The sequence below is a fragment of the Colias croceus genome, chromosome 9 (assembly GCF_905220415.1).
Source record: "Colias croceus chromosome 9, ilColCroc2.1".
In the NCBI taxonomy this organism is placed as follows: domain Eukaryota; kingdom Metazoa; phylum Arthropoda; class Insecta; order Lepidoptera; family Pieridae; genus Colias; species Colias croceus.
This window is the reverse complement of record NC_059545.1, coordinates 8,782,152-8,795,225: the sequence shown is the minus strand read 5'-3', so window position 1 is coordinate 8,795,225 and position 13,074 is coordinate 8,782,152.

The window sequence follows — 13,074 nt, the reverse complement described above, 5'->3', positions numbered from 1 at the left end:
TCACAATTACATATGACATCATAACTTATGACTCATTTCATTAATACAGCCAAGAAGATATTTATGTTTATAACAACAACATAATATTATTTCGTATAGTATATTATTATAATTAAATTCATAATATAAGTCGTATACGTTACCTATTCAATCTAGCTTGCCGTTATTTTGATTATCTATTAAAATATAGAGATTCGCATTCACGGAGAAATTGAATAATTTTAAACGTAGTAGAACAATTGAGAGATTCATTTTTTTCAATCATTTAATTTTTTAGATAGATTTTTCAAAGAAAGGTCAATGAAGAACTATGTTTTACTAGAAATACGGTCTATTTCTATTTTCTACTATATTATTCACTGGACAAGATCGCCGATGGTTGAGATCAGAATTTTGATCAATATAAATACATTGTACATTGTACAACCGTAAGTACCTACTACCCTTAGCTACTACACACACACTACTACTATCATTTAAAAAGAGGATGTTTCATTTTCTCCAATAAGATTTTTAAGTATTCACAATGTAATAAACCACACAAAAATCAGAAATCAATTCTCAATCCACACGTGTTTCTATTCCTCAATATGCACCATATTTCAAATCATAAACTGAAGCAAAACAGATATTTCTCCGTTGAAACGGATGTCCATACGAACAAATCTGTCATCGTTTTTTTTTAAAGAACTAAGGCACATACATAATCCCGTTCTTGGATGGATGTTGCTATTCGACTGAAAGGGCATTATGGAGGCACAGACGGAACTTAAAGTGATTTTTTTGTGCTGTGTGTGTGGGTTAGAGTAGAACTGTCTAAGTTTAGAGTATAGGGCGATAAAAAACATGTTGGCATACGAAATGAGTGTAATCCACTAAAAAGAAATCCAAATCCAAAAAAAGTTTTCGTGAAGGGTAAAATTGGCGCTAAAAATTCGGTAATCGATATTTTTTTTATTTGCATGAAGCATGTACCTACCTAATCAATTTTGCGCAGACAAGTAAAAAAGGAAGTTAATTGGTTTGGCTGAAACTGTTACTGACATTCTTTGGTAAATAAACTAAGAAAGGAGAATGCCCATTTTTGGTACTGGTTTTTCTCATGCATCAAGACAACAATACTATTAAAAAAATCTCGGCAATTTAGAGGACTTCTTACCATCGGAAAATATATTTTGAACAGGGAATGTTTTGTAAAATCTAATAAGACATGTAATTGTTTAGATCCGTTATTATAGATTTAGTGTCCATTACCGTTTACATTTTTGGTACAGGTTTTTCTCATGCATCAAGACAACAATACTATTTAAAAAAATCTCGGCAATTTAGAGGCCTTCTTACTATCGGAAAATATTATATTTTGATCAGGGAATGTTTTTTAAAATCTAATAAGACATGTAATTGTTTAGATCCGTTACCATAGATTTAGTATCCATTACCGGTTGCCACGGTAACCGAGCAACTATTATGACATTTACTATGGTAAATAGCTAAATGTATTAATATCGATTATTGTTTTCATTGAATTACAAAAAAATCTATTAACATAAAATCACTCTGTAAGGTATTGTTTGTATAAACAACCTACAGTGTATACTGTAGGTTGTTTTAACATAGATAGTGAAGTAAAATAATATAAATATTAAATATATATATAAAAAAATATTATTATGACATAGCTTGGTAGGTAACCAGTTATTTCTTATTTGTTTCTTTCTTCGAATATGTAGTGAAAAAATGATTCAAACAATAACAACAATATGTAATCCGAATGAAAACTCTATTGGCATTTTTTTAATATATATTTAGGTTTTCTTGAAATCCGTCCCGGAAGATTTCTGGTGCCTACCTACACTAGCCGATGAACAGATAGACTTTGTCTGAAAACATAAGCTCTACGCATAGATTAAATATGTTAAACGAAAAATAACCTTCAGACGATAAAATACTACCTAAATCACACATAAACCTAACTAAATTAGGTTTATTTAAGTTTTGAGGTTAATTCACATTTTTCTCAATATCTTGAAAACCCCTGTTTTTATCACAAAAAAATCAATTGGTAAAAATCTGTTGAATATCGAAGAACCCTTCAAAATCACTCTGGCACTGACGCAACACTATACTGTGGTCCATACTTTCATGGGCATTCTCCTTTTATATGTTATCTACGCTTCTTATGTACTATTAGGCTTTGAATTGATATTCTTGCTAAGTTTTCCACTTACAAGATAATTTTGCAGATTTTATATTAAGATATAAAACAACTACATCTGATGGCTTATAATGACGCCAATCCTTTGCATTTTAAGAGCATAGATTTTATCGTTTGCCAGGCCCTTAGATGGCTTTATTAACTTTATCAAAAGATTAGTCTCTAATGACTAAACGTAAAAAATAATATATTTATAAGTAAAGAAAATTAAATTAAAGTGAAAATTATGAACTCAGTCGATAATGAAATATGAGATCTTGATTTTTTTAATATTTCACTACAGGTGAAAAGCATTATTCAATAAAATAAATTGAATAAATTACTCAATAACCATGTTTCCCTCGTTTTTCTTCTTTTTGTCTATAACCCCTCCCCAAGACCCCTCCGTATCCTTATTCGTCTATAAATTCTCATTACAAAAAAAAAAAAACAAAATTGTTATTTTTTTGACAGCCATGATTTTGACTAACATAAATCCGCCATTCACGCCACGATTGTCAGTTTTTTGAAAGCCAACTAGCAATATTAAATCTGCCATTCACGCCACGCTGCACGCTCGCGCTTAGCCCACAAACAGCAAGACGGAATATCGAGATTAATTATTTATATCCTTTTTATATCACATCTCACCTCTGTCACACGTTTTCATCCGTCGGTGCCACATTCAAAGACACGTAGACGATTTATTGTATTGTATTTACATAATGATTAGGCTTCGGCACACGATGTACAGCTTCCTTTTATAATCATGATGAATAGCTGGTACATGGGCGATATATTTCAAACTATATGGTAAGATATGAATTGCGAAGTTTTTATGTTTTTTGTGGTCAATTGCGGTCCCTAATACAATGCATGAGCTTTCTTGCTTGCCTATCCTTTTTTTTTTTTTTTTTTTTTTTTTTATAGTGGGGAAATCTTCCAAAGATACCCACTGCCCCCGGGGAAGGAGCCGTGGGTTATGTCGGATTCCTACCGACTAAAACCCCACTGTGTTCCGTCGAGCCGCTTTAATGATGGGGCCGCGGGTATTGGTTGGAATTCTTCCGCGATGTGTACGCTATTTTCTACATAAATAAAGAGTAATAAATATTGGGAAAAAACTGAACGGCTTACAAGTCAGGTATGTTTTTTTAATATTTATTGTAGCTCGAAGATACAGCCGAATACAGCAGAGTAATAAATAGAAATTTAAATTTAACGCAAAATAATGCACTTGGTTTTATCTTAACTAAAAACGTTTGTGAAAACTATTTGTGTTAATAAATTTCACCAGGTTTTGTTTTATATATTTTTTTCGTTTATATAATATATAACCAAATATAAGATTAAATAAAAAACCCTTACTTGCCTTGCCCCTCTTACCATTAATTTTCCTCAGTAAAAACTATATTATCTATGTACAAATCATGTTTAATTAATGTCTAAGCTACACAACAATATATTAATAATTGGTTCGAAATTACTGTGGCTATCTTAGAATTGACATTATCAGTAATTCCGTAGTGGTTATTGAAATTCAAACTAATTCGGCAGATAATCATATTGCATACTTGTATTGTGATTAGTCTATTTATCTATACTAATACTAGCTTACCGCCCGCGGCTTCGCCCGCTTTCTCTAAAACGAATTGAGATTTAAACTATCCTATCTCTCAAGTTGGATCGAACTGCACATTGTGTGCGAATTTTATTATAATCGGTTAACTGGTTTAGGAGTCCATTGAGGACAAACATTGTGACACGAGATTTATATATATAGGGTAATTGCGCTGGTTTGCCGTCCAGCTTCAGTTTTCGTCCATTTGACTGACCTGCTACAATCACGTGCGTAAAACTTGAATACAAACCTACCTACCCGCGCAAGTTTGCACTTTTTACGGTCCATAATGATTAAGCAACAGTACTATCAACATGAAAATTTGATTTGACAAGAAGAGAGTTCAAAAAATTAACGTAAAAGTGGCCGCTTCGCATCCGTGCCTTGCAGATGTCATCGCGCGAGAGAAAAATTTGCCGGCGAGAAAAGTTCATGGTAAGGTAAATCACTGTTTTAGCTAGTTTACGTAATGTTTTTGGTACGTATGTTTATTTATAAGCATAATAAACGCAATTATAAGTGTTTATCATACTTTTTTATAATACTCTTCGAAATATTAAGTGGACGGATACTAGGTTACCAAATTCTCAAAATATTTGGTTTTCGTCCAAGTGGACGGAAACTCAAACAGCTACGTGAATATTTGTTAGGGTCATTTTACTTTATCGGACCTTTAAAATACTGAATAGTTTCTCCCGAAGTGATCTTTATTGCTATTAGTTCAGATTTTTTGGTTTCCGTCCACAGCTTTGTCAGTGCTGCCAAAATAAAAAAATATTTAAAGAAGTGGACGAAAACTAAATTTAGCTTTAAATGTTTTAGTTTTCGTCCATGAATGAGTATTGGAGTAGACAAAAATTAAATATAGCTATTCTTTTGCATTACTTTTCGTCTATTTTTACGTATTGATTAAGTTTTCTATTCAGTATCTTCCTCATAAATAATTGGTGAGGGCCAGAGTGTTGTAGGTACCTAATATTGTCATTCATTCAGTCATGTATCATTCTCCTTATGTGAAGTAGAGTCAATTATTCGTAGCATAAATGGGGGTAGGTCAGACATAATACACTGTATTTTTCTTGATTATCATTCACTTGAGTATCATCTTTTATTCTAGGTCTGTTTTGCCAATGCAGTATTTTTTACTATACTTACTCAACGTATACTCAGAAAGATCTCATTGTTTTAAAATGGCCTCGAAGGAGTCTAAGAAATCTAGAAAAAAAAAGACGCTGCGTACACTGAAGAATCTTTAGTAAAGGCTTTAACGGCAATTCGGAAAAATAAGGCATCAGTAAGACAAGTCTGTAGAGATTAAGGGATTCCTAAAACTATGGTCCTCGATAGAATACACGGCTTGTTGTTTTTTGATGTTATTTCTTAGTCCTGTAATTATTACTTGATTCATGTACATTGTAAGGAACGCATTCCTTTCTTTATTACGAATGATTATACAGTCATCACTAACGCCTATAAGGACTGCCAAGTGCTACATAGATCTCAGTGTTGACTAGTTATATTGATTATTATTAGTAAAACCACATGTAAAACTAAACCTGTAAGGTAGTGAGAAATTGTAATGTTAATTAAATAAAAGTATATATTTACCTGTAATTGATTTTTAACTTAATAGTTGACCTACCCTCCTTTTTCTACACGGTGGTCGAAAACTAGCTTACACTAGGACGAAAACCAGTTTTTTTGGACGAAAACTAGCATTTACCCTACTTTTGCAGAAAATAATTTAAATTAAAAGATACATCAAAATGATTTATTTTCACTTAATTTTATCTTAAAGAAGACTATATAAGGACTTAAAAAAAATATAATATGTTTAAGGAAGGGTGCTCCAAAATATTTATTTCGTATCACAAAGTTGGCAACTCCTATAATTGGACGAAAACCAGCGCAATGACCCTATATTAGAAGATTAGCTACTATTTAGTATTCTGTGCTAATATTTTAATTACGAAAGTGAATTTGTTAGATGACAGATTAGCTACATCTATAATATAAAAATGAATCGCAAAATGTGTTGGTAAGCGCATAGCTCGAGAACGGCTGAACCGATTTCGATAATTATTTTTTTATTATATTCGTTGAAGTACGAGGATGGAGGTGGTGGTGATGGATGGTGGACGTAAACATGTACCACGGGCGAAGCCGGGGCGGACGCTAGTTTTTCATAAAATTATACTGACATGAAGAAACTTTTTTTGTAAATACTAATTTACAAAAAAAGTTTCTTTGATTCCACTAGGAATCAATGTTTGATACATTATATAATAATTAATAGGAGTGGTTCTAGCAAACATTACCTTGCAGTTATAAAAACAATTGCTTTTTAATATACCTAGTCATTCAACTAGGTATATAAAAAATGAATGCTTACGACAAAAGATTACACAAACGCTTCTTTATAAGCATCTACATATTATGTGACGATGTGTTTTAAGCGGGCTACGAACGTGCGTGCATTTCGTGGCGTTGTAAAGCTACGTTTATTTTAATACAAAAATGATGCATAATACTTATTTTATTGATATTTAATTTACATGGATTTATAACTTTTTATGTCTTAAGGGACAACTGAGCTGGTGGGTCCCGTCGCAAAGGTACGACAAGCTTCTTGGGTACAACCTGTACAAATACGTTGACAGTCTTAAAAAGGTAAAGTATAAGGAAAGGATTGTCGATGGGAAAAATAATTGAGAATAGACTAACATTTACATATTACTACTATGGTACTACTTGGCGCTGATTTGCTTGTAACATAGACTCATGTGTTAATTACTGAACTTAAGACTGCGGTATAATCAAATAATCACTTTTAAAATAGTTTTGTTATTTTATGCTCTCAAGCGTGTTATTATTTACTAAAACTTGTATCACGTTACACGTTACACTGAACTACATTGTATGGAATTATAATTTGACATTGAATAAATTGCATAGAACTTTATTGCACGTGTTGGAATAATTACACAATTTATGAGTCACAATAAACACATTCCTTATAAGTAGCTATTATTTACACGCGTATATATTAGACGTATATCATTGAGGAATTGTAATCAGAATAAGTTAATGTAAACTGCAAATTCATGTGCATTCATAGAAATAAATCCCGGATTTATTGCTATACGATTTTATAAATATAAGTTTCATTCGATGAAAAATATAAAACATAATAAGAAGGATACTTCACTATCATACTTGTAGGTATGTAACAATCGCTTACAAAAATATATCTATTTACCATTGGTTTACTATCGCAGTAGTACGAGCACTTCAAACAAAACACGTTAGTAAATTATGACCCATTGGACAATACCTACATTTGAATATAGCGATATTCAGTTTAAATATAATCAAAATATCACGTTAATTATCGCATCCATATCAACATTATGAGGGAAACTGTGTGTTGTCATGAAAGTGTTAAACCTCGAGTCTTATACTTTAGCACAACATGCATTTAATTCAAAGACAGCAAAATAATATTAAAATGCATTTCTACCTTTACTACAAACATAGAATAAAATTCTTCGTCTTTCAGTCTATAGTCCCAATCTCAGAGACTGATTACAACCATTATTGAGACAATAAACGTTCGTGCATCACCGGCCTTATTCAAAACACCTGACAAATAAAAGTATAGCAAAAAGTGAGGTACTCCAGACATGTTCAACGCGATATGACCCTCCTTTGACGAGGGGGTTATAATTTTTTTCTCATTCCCTGGGCATTTTTAAAGGGTTTTCAGCTTTGCCAAATAGTCGCATTCTTGTGCGACAAAAGATTTTTTTTAACCGTCTACTTTATGTTTTGCAATTTAATGTTAATGTGTGATTTTAAGTTTGTATCCAAAAGACAATGGTCTTGAATTGTATATTAATATTTGTTTCAGGTTTCTGAAAGAGTATGTAAGAACATTTTATGATAATATTTTTTTCTATAATAGGTAATTAATAATTCTCAGAAAATTTACCAGAGAAAATGTTTTTAGTATTGACCTTTTTGTTAAAAGAAGAAACGATTACCTAATACAGAAATATACTACAGTTGCCTATTTTATATTCTTAGAAAATAAGAAAATATTTAGTTAATTATTTTATTTGAAAGGCTTTGTCATTTATTTAAATGCTATTGTCCTAGTTTAAACATCCACCATTTAACTCTAAACGGAATTCATCCAAAATAACCCTACAGTGCACAATCAAAAAAGTATTACAAAACAAAATTACATGCACGCAAATCTCAGCTTTATTCCCACGCTTTTACACTTCAGTATCAGTTGAGCGGATAATTTTTCAGCCTTAAAGTTGAAGAAGCCCTTACAATTTGTCTGGATCTTGAATACAAGTATGGGGCGCCATTCATTTTGTGCTGAGGCGTCGAGAACAGGAGGGGATTGCATGGCCGCCTCGATTTTGTGACGTCAGCGCTTTTAAAATAGCCAAAATATGCATGAGATATTGGAATACACTTTAGGGTTTAAAGTAGGTGTTACAGCATCTATTATTATAGTATGTTATTTGTACTCAAATTTATAGTTGTATATTTGAAATGATTTTAATTGATAATGCTGTATATTTTAATTTTTTTTTTTTTTATTGGAAATAATCGCATAACATTACCCTCTCTAGCGCAATCGGTCAAGCATTCTCAATTTATTACCCGCTAGCAATCTTTACTTATTCATACATTTCTACGAGGAAACGCATTAATACCAACAACAACGAATGCGTTTTGCAAATGGCAGCTAATGCAATTCATATGTTTGCACTTTGCGTTTAGAAGTAAACCAATTAGTGTCAACTGAGACAATCGCGAACACTTTGCACCTGCGCACGCGACGATTCAATGGGAATTTTGAAATTAATTAATAATTAATTGCATTTTAATTGCTGCCCGATAAGCAATTTGAATCTCCAGATAGCCCTGAGTTATGGGCTTTTGTTGGTGCATCGATTAACGATAATCTGACTATCGCAAATATATTTTCCAGTAATTTTTGCAACGATCTTATCTCACGTTCATAAATACTACTGTTTATTTTAGATTGTGATATTTATGTTGATTCGATAGCAATTTATAGCTATATCTTCAAAAGATAATTAGCACGTATACACGGAAATTTTAACACTACCAATTCATACGGTTTTTATCATACAAGTAACAAATACAAAGGCCTTTTAAAACCATCTATAGGTCTATGCAGCTGCAATATTCGTAACAAAGATATGAAACCTACATGCTTACATTTCCTCATTTAGCATACCTATTTTCTTTTTCACGGCATTAATTTTTCTTTTTAAGTTATTTCGCAGCTCTTCAAAGGGCCATTATACTTGTAGCCTCCTAGCAATGTTGTACTCATTAGATTTCTTGGCGAGATATGAGGGATGAGGGCTCAAGCTATACTGGACGGGTCTGTAGTAGGTAAAAACAAAGCCACTCGCTCATTTGCGCCTCTTTAAAAATGCAAGTTGTACCAAAGACTGCAGACCTCGCGATTTCAATGTTTACACGACCCTTTTGAATATTTGGCAAGTAAATTAAACATCTTTCCCGCATAATTGCCGGGCTTTTGTGGGCTTGTATAATCTATGAATGAGCTCCAAATTTGACATTTGTATGGGATGTTTCAGCTTTTATTTTTCAGCTAAGTTGTTGAAATGAATTGACAAAATGAGTGGTAAATAAATAATAAAATAAAACTCTATCTTCATATTTCAATGAAATTATAACTATTCGTTCATAAAAAGCGTTAATTGAAGTACACTTTTTATTTCAATAATTTCAATAGATTGAATAAGTTGGCCTTTCAAAAGATATTTTGTTGTTATTCAATGTAAATCACAATAAAAATAATTATAGGAGACCGTTAACGAATACGAATAATTGAAAAGTGCAGTTGAATTCATTATGTTTTTTAATGATACATAAAATGCTGCCAGCTTTATGTAGATATATTTAACAATATACAGGATATTTTCAACTCAATTATTTGGAAATCCTAATAATTATTTTTAATAAAGTGAAAAATTATTATATAATTATGTCCACGTCCGCGTCGTGACGTCATACAAGCCTAATAAGAATACAGCTAAAAAATAATTGATAACAGCTAAACTATACACGGTACCATAACCAAATAAGACGATTGAAAATGCATAACCAAAATACACAGCCATTAATATAACACTTCTACGAGAACAAAGCTATGACAAATCGCGCGAATCTCGAATAAAGCCCAAATTGCGTGTCGGACAGATTATGTCGGATTCTTTCATTTCGGGAATATTGTAATGGAGGGAACAAAGAACCACCCTAACCCTTGAAACCCACCTGCTGGGAGCAATTCTTAGCTAGATTCTAACCCCTGTATTGTTGATTAATACTTTGTATCTTGAAATGCAGGTTGCGTTTTTCCTTTTGGGTGGAAGAAAGTGTTATCTTTTTGTACACACTTTTGTATTTGGAAATTTGCATGCGTTAGAACCAAATTGTTACAAAATATACGAGGAAAAAGTGCACAAAATAGAAATTGATGTGAACATACTTACGGCAGATAAATGTTAAATCTGTTTTATTGATCAGTTCTATTTTACGAGTATTTTGCTCTAGGTGTATTTTATTCTTTACCAAACTGAGACTTTATTCGTATCTGTCAGTCAGGCAATAAACAACCAAAGAAATTATTTGCCAATTGCTTCATGTTACAATTGCAAAATCAGTACTTATGATAATCCAAATGCTTCCGCAAACGCTAAAAATAAAACATTACCAAGTAACAAGCAGGCCTAGGAGGTGCCACCCTCAGAGGCTCCATTTTTCACAATGAGTGCGAAGTCAGGCGCGCCGTGATCTTGCATGGGGACGCGGCAATCCCGCCTCATAAGGGTTTACTGCTACTGTTTGCTGCCGCCCTGGTGCACGTGAATATTCATTTCACGACACTTTTAATTCAGTGTCTATGCATTTTCTTCGTTTTCATTTCTGGTCGCATAATTTACTCATTAAAATAAAATTAATATAGTAATAGAAATGTTATAGGTATTTACTTCATCTATTTGGTGGAGCCCTAGTAAATGTGCAATGCAATTTTCTTTTTGTGAAAATTTTTATCCATATTCTAGTTTTCATTTTTTACGGTTTTATTTTTCTTGCAACTCGATTAAATATTTATTAACAATTCAATATAAATACAAAAAAAAATGGAATAAAGAAATTTATATCCCACATGAAACCTGGAGCATTGCAAAATAATTAACTATCTGATATTAAAAATCATGCTGATATGATTACTTAAAAACAAGAAGGAAATCGCTGAACTCGATAACATCACGTTAACCCATCGCAAGTGACCATACATTTTCCAACCTAAAAAATAGAACATAAAACGAACAAAAACAAAGACAGCCGCGTATAAAAGAAAAACCTTTACATTCCCCACGGCTCTTATTCCGTCGCGAGAGGGTATCTTCTGACCTCTCAACGCCGCCGATCTGAGATACGGCATGTTCCTAATTTTGAGACTCTCTTCAGCGCATGGAACACGTTGTAGGCGTCTAATAGGTTTTGTTTGAAGTCTACACTGAATGTAGCGGGAAATTGCTGGTTATAGACGATGTTTTGGCCGGTATAAACTATGCTTTGGGGATGTGTGAAAATAGATTGATCGCTCGCAATATGAAAATGGTTGACCTAAAGGTAAGTGCAAAAAAGACAATTGTGAAATTTTTGTTTGTAGTTCACGATTTTGAAAATTCTTTCACACTTTGCCAGGCTTTCTTCTTATGTGTTTTAATCCCTGACCTTCAAGCAAAAAGTCAATAGCAATTTTAATGATAAAATTTAAGGAACACTATACAGTATAGACAATCAAACATAACTTTCGATTTTCGAGGCATATTATTATCTGTTACACTACTAACTTTGGGTTGTGAATACTAAATGTTTTGCAAAATTCGAGTCCCAAACACTGGAAATGGCTCGACCATAAAGCCATACATTCCATCAGTTATCTGTACAATAATGTAGGTTGTAAGTGTTAGGCTAATAGCCGCCATATACGTAAAGCTGAATAGAAATATCGTAACGATATTTTGTTACCGACACGATTTGTCGTAACTGCAAATGTAATTTCGCTAAAGGTTTCCGATATTTTTAATGTCTGTCACGAATAAAAAAATGCACAACACTTTTTTGTTTTGAAATTTTCAATTGTATTTAATTGTTTGTTTTCAGATAAATTGCCTCGCAGTCTTACATTATTCATGAAACTTTTGTTAAAGGGGCACCTGACCGAATAAATAAAGTTGTTTAAAAAATAACAGAACATAAAGGTTCATTAATAAAAATTGGGTCGTAATAACAAGAATGAACAATGGTGATAGAATTTTATGTGCTTGTCATGTAGATGAATGTCAGTCCCATAAAATATGTTTATGAAATTCTTTGAGACGTCTCAAAAACAATTAATGGAATTCAGACATTTGACGAACTAAAAATTCACTTGCTGGATTATTATTAGTCTGCTACAAAAGAATATTGCTAGTGAATGTAAATGAATTTCGACTAAACGTATTGGAATTTTCTTCACATATCTCTTTTCATATATATTTATTACTAGCTTTCCACCCGCGGCTTCGCCCGCGCAATCAAAGAAAAACGCGCAGAGTTCCCGTTCCCGTGGGATTTCCGGGATAAAACCTATCCTATGTCCCGGAGTAAAAAGTAGCCTTCTCGGGTATCAAAATATCTATATACCAAATTTCATGCAAATTGGTTCAGTAGTTAAGGCGTGATTGAGTAACAGACAGACAGAGTTACTTTCGCATTTATAATATTAATATAGATTTATATTGATTGTACCCTAATACTAAATACATTTTTACGAACAAAAAAATATCATTGACATTTTGTAAATCGTATCCTCCTTAATATTCTATGTTAAACACTGAATAAACATGAATGGTAGGTACCTAAGTATTTACGAGGGACGCAATAACCATTTCAACGTCTCGCAAATTTATCAAGATACAATAACAAATTCTTAACCCACACATAATAATTTTAAACGTCATAATAGATGAATAGGGCTCGTAATTATCTATAAAACAATAGATATACAGCCAGCTGTTATTGTACATAAATATGCAAGAAGCAAGCAATTAACGTTTCATTTAGGTGAGTGATCGAAGAACGGATTATATATTACATTGCGAATATGTTTAAAATTTATTTCTAC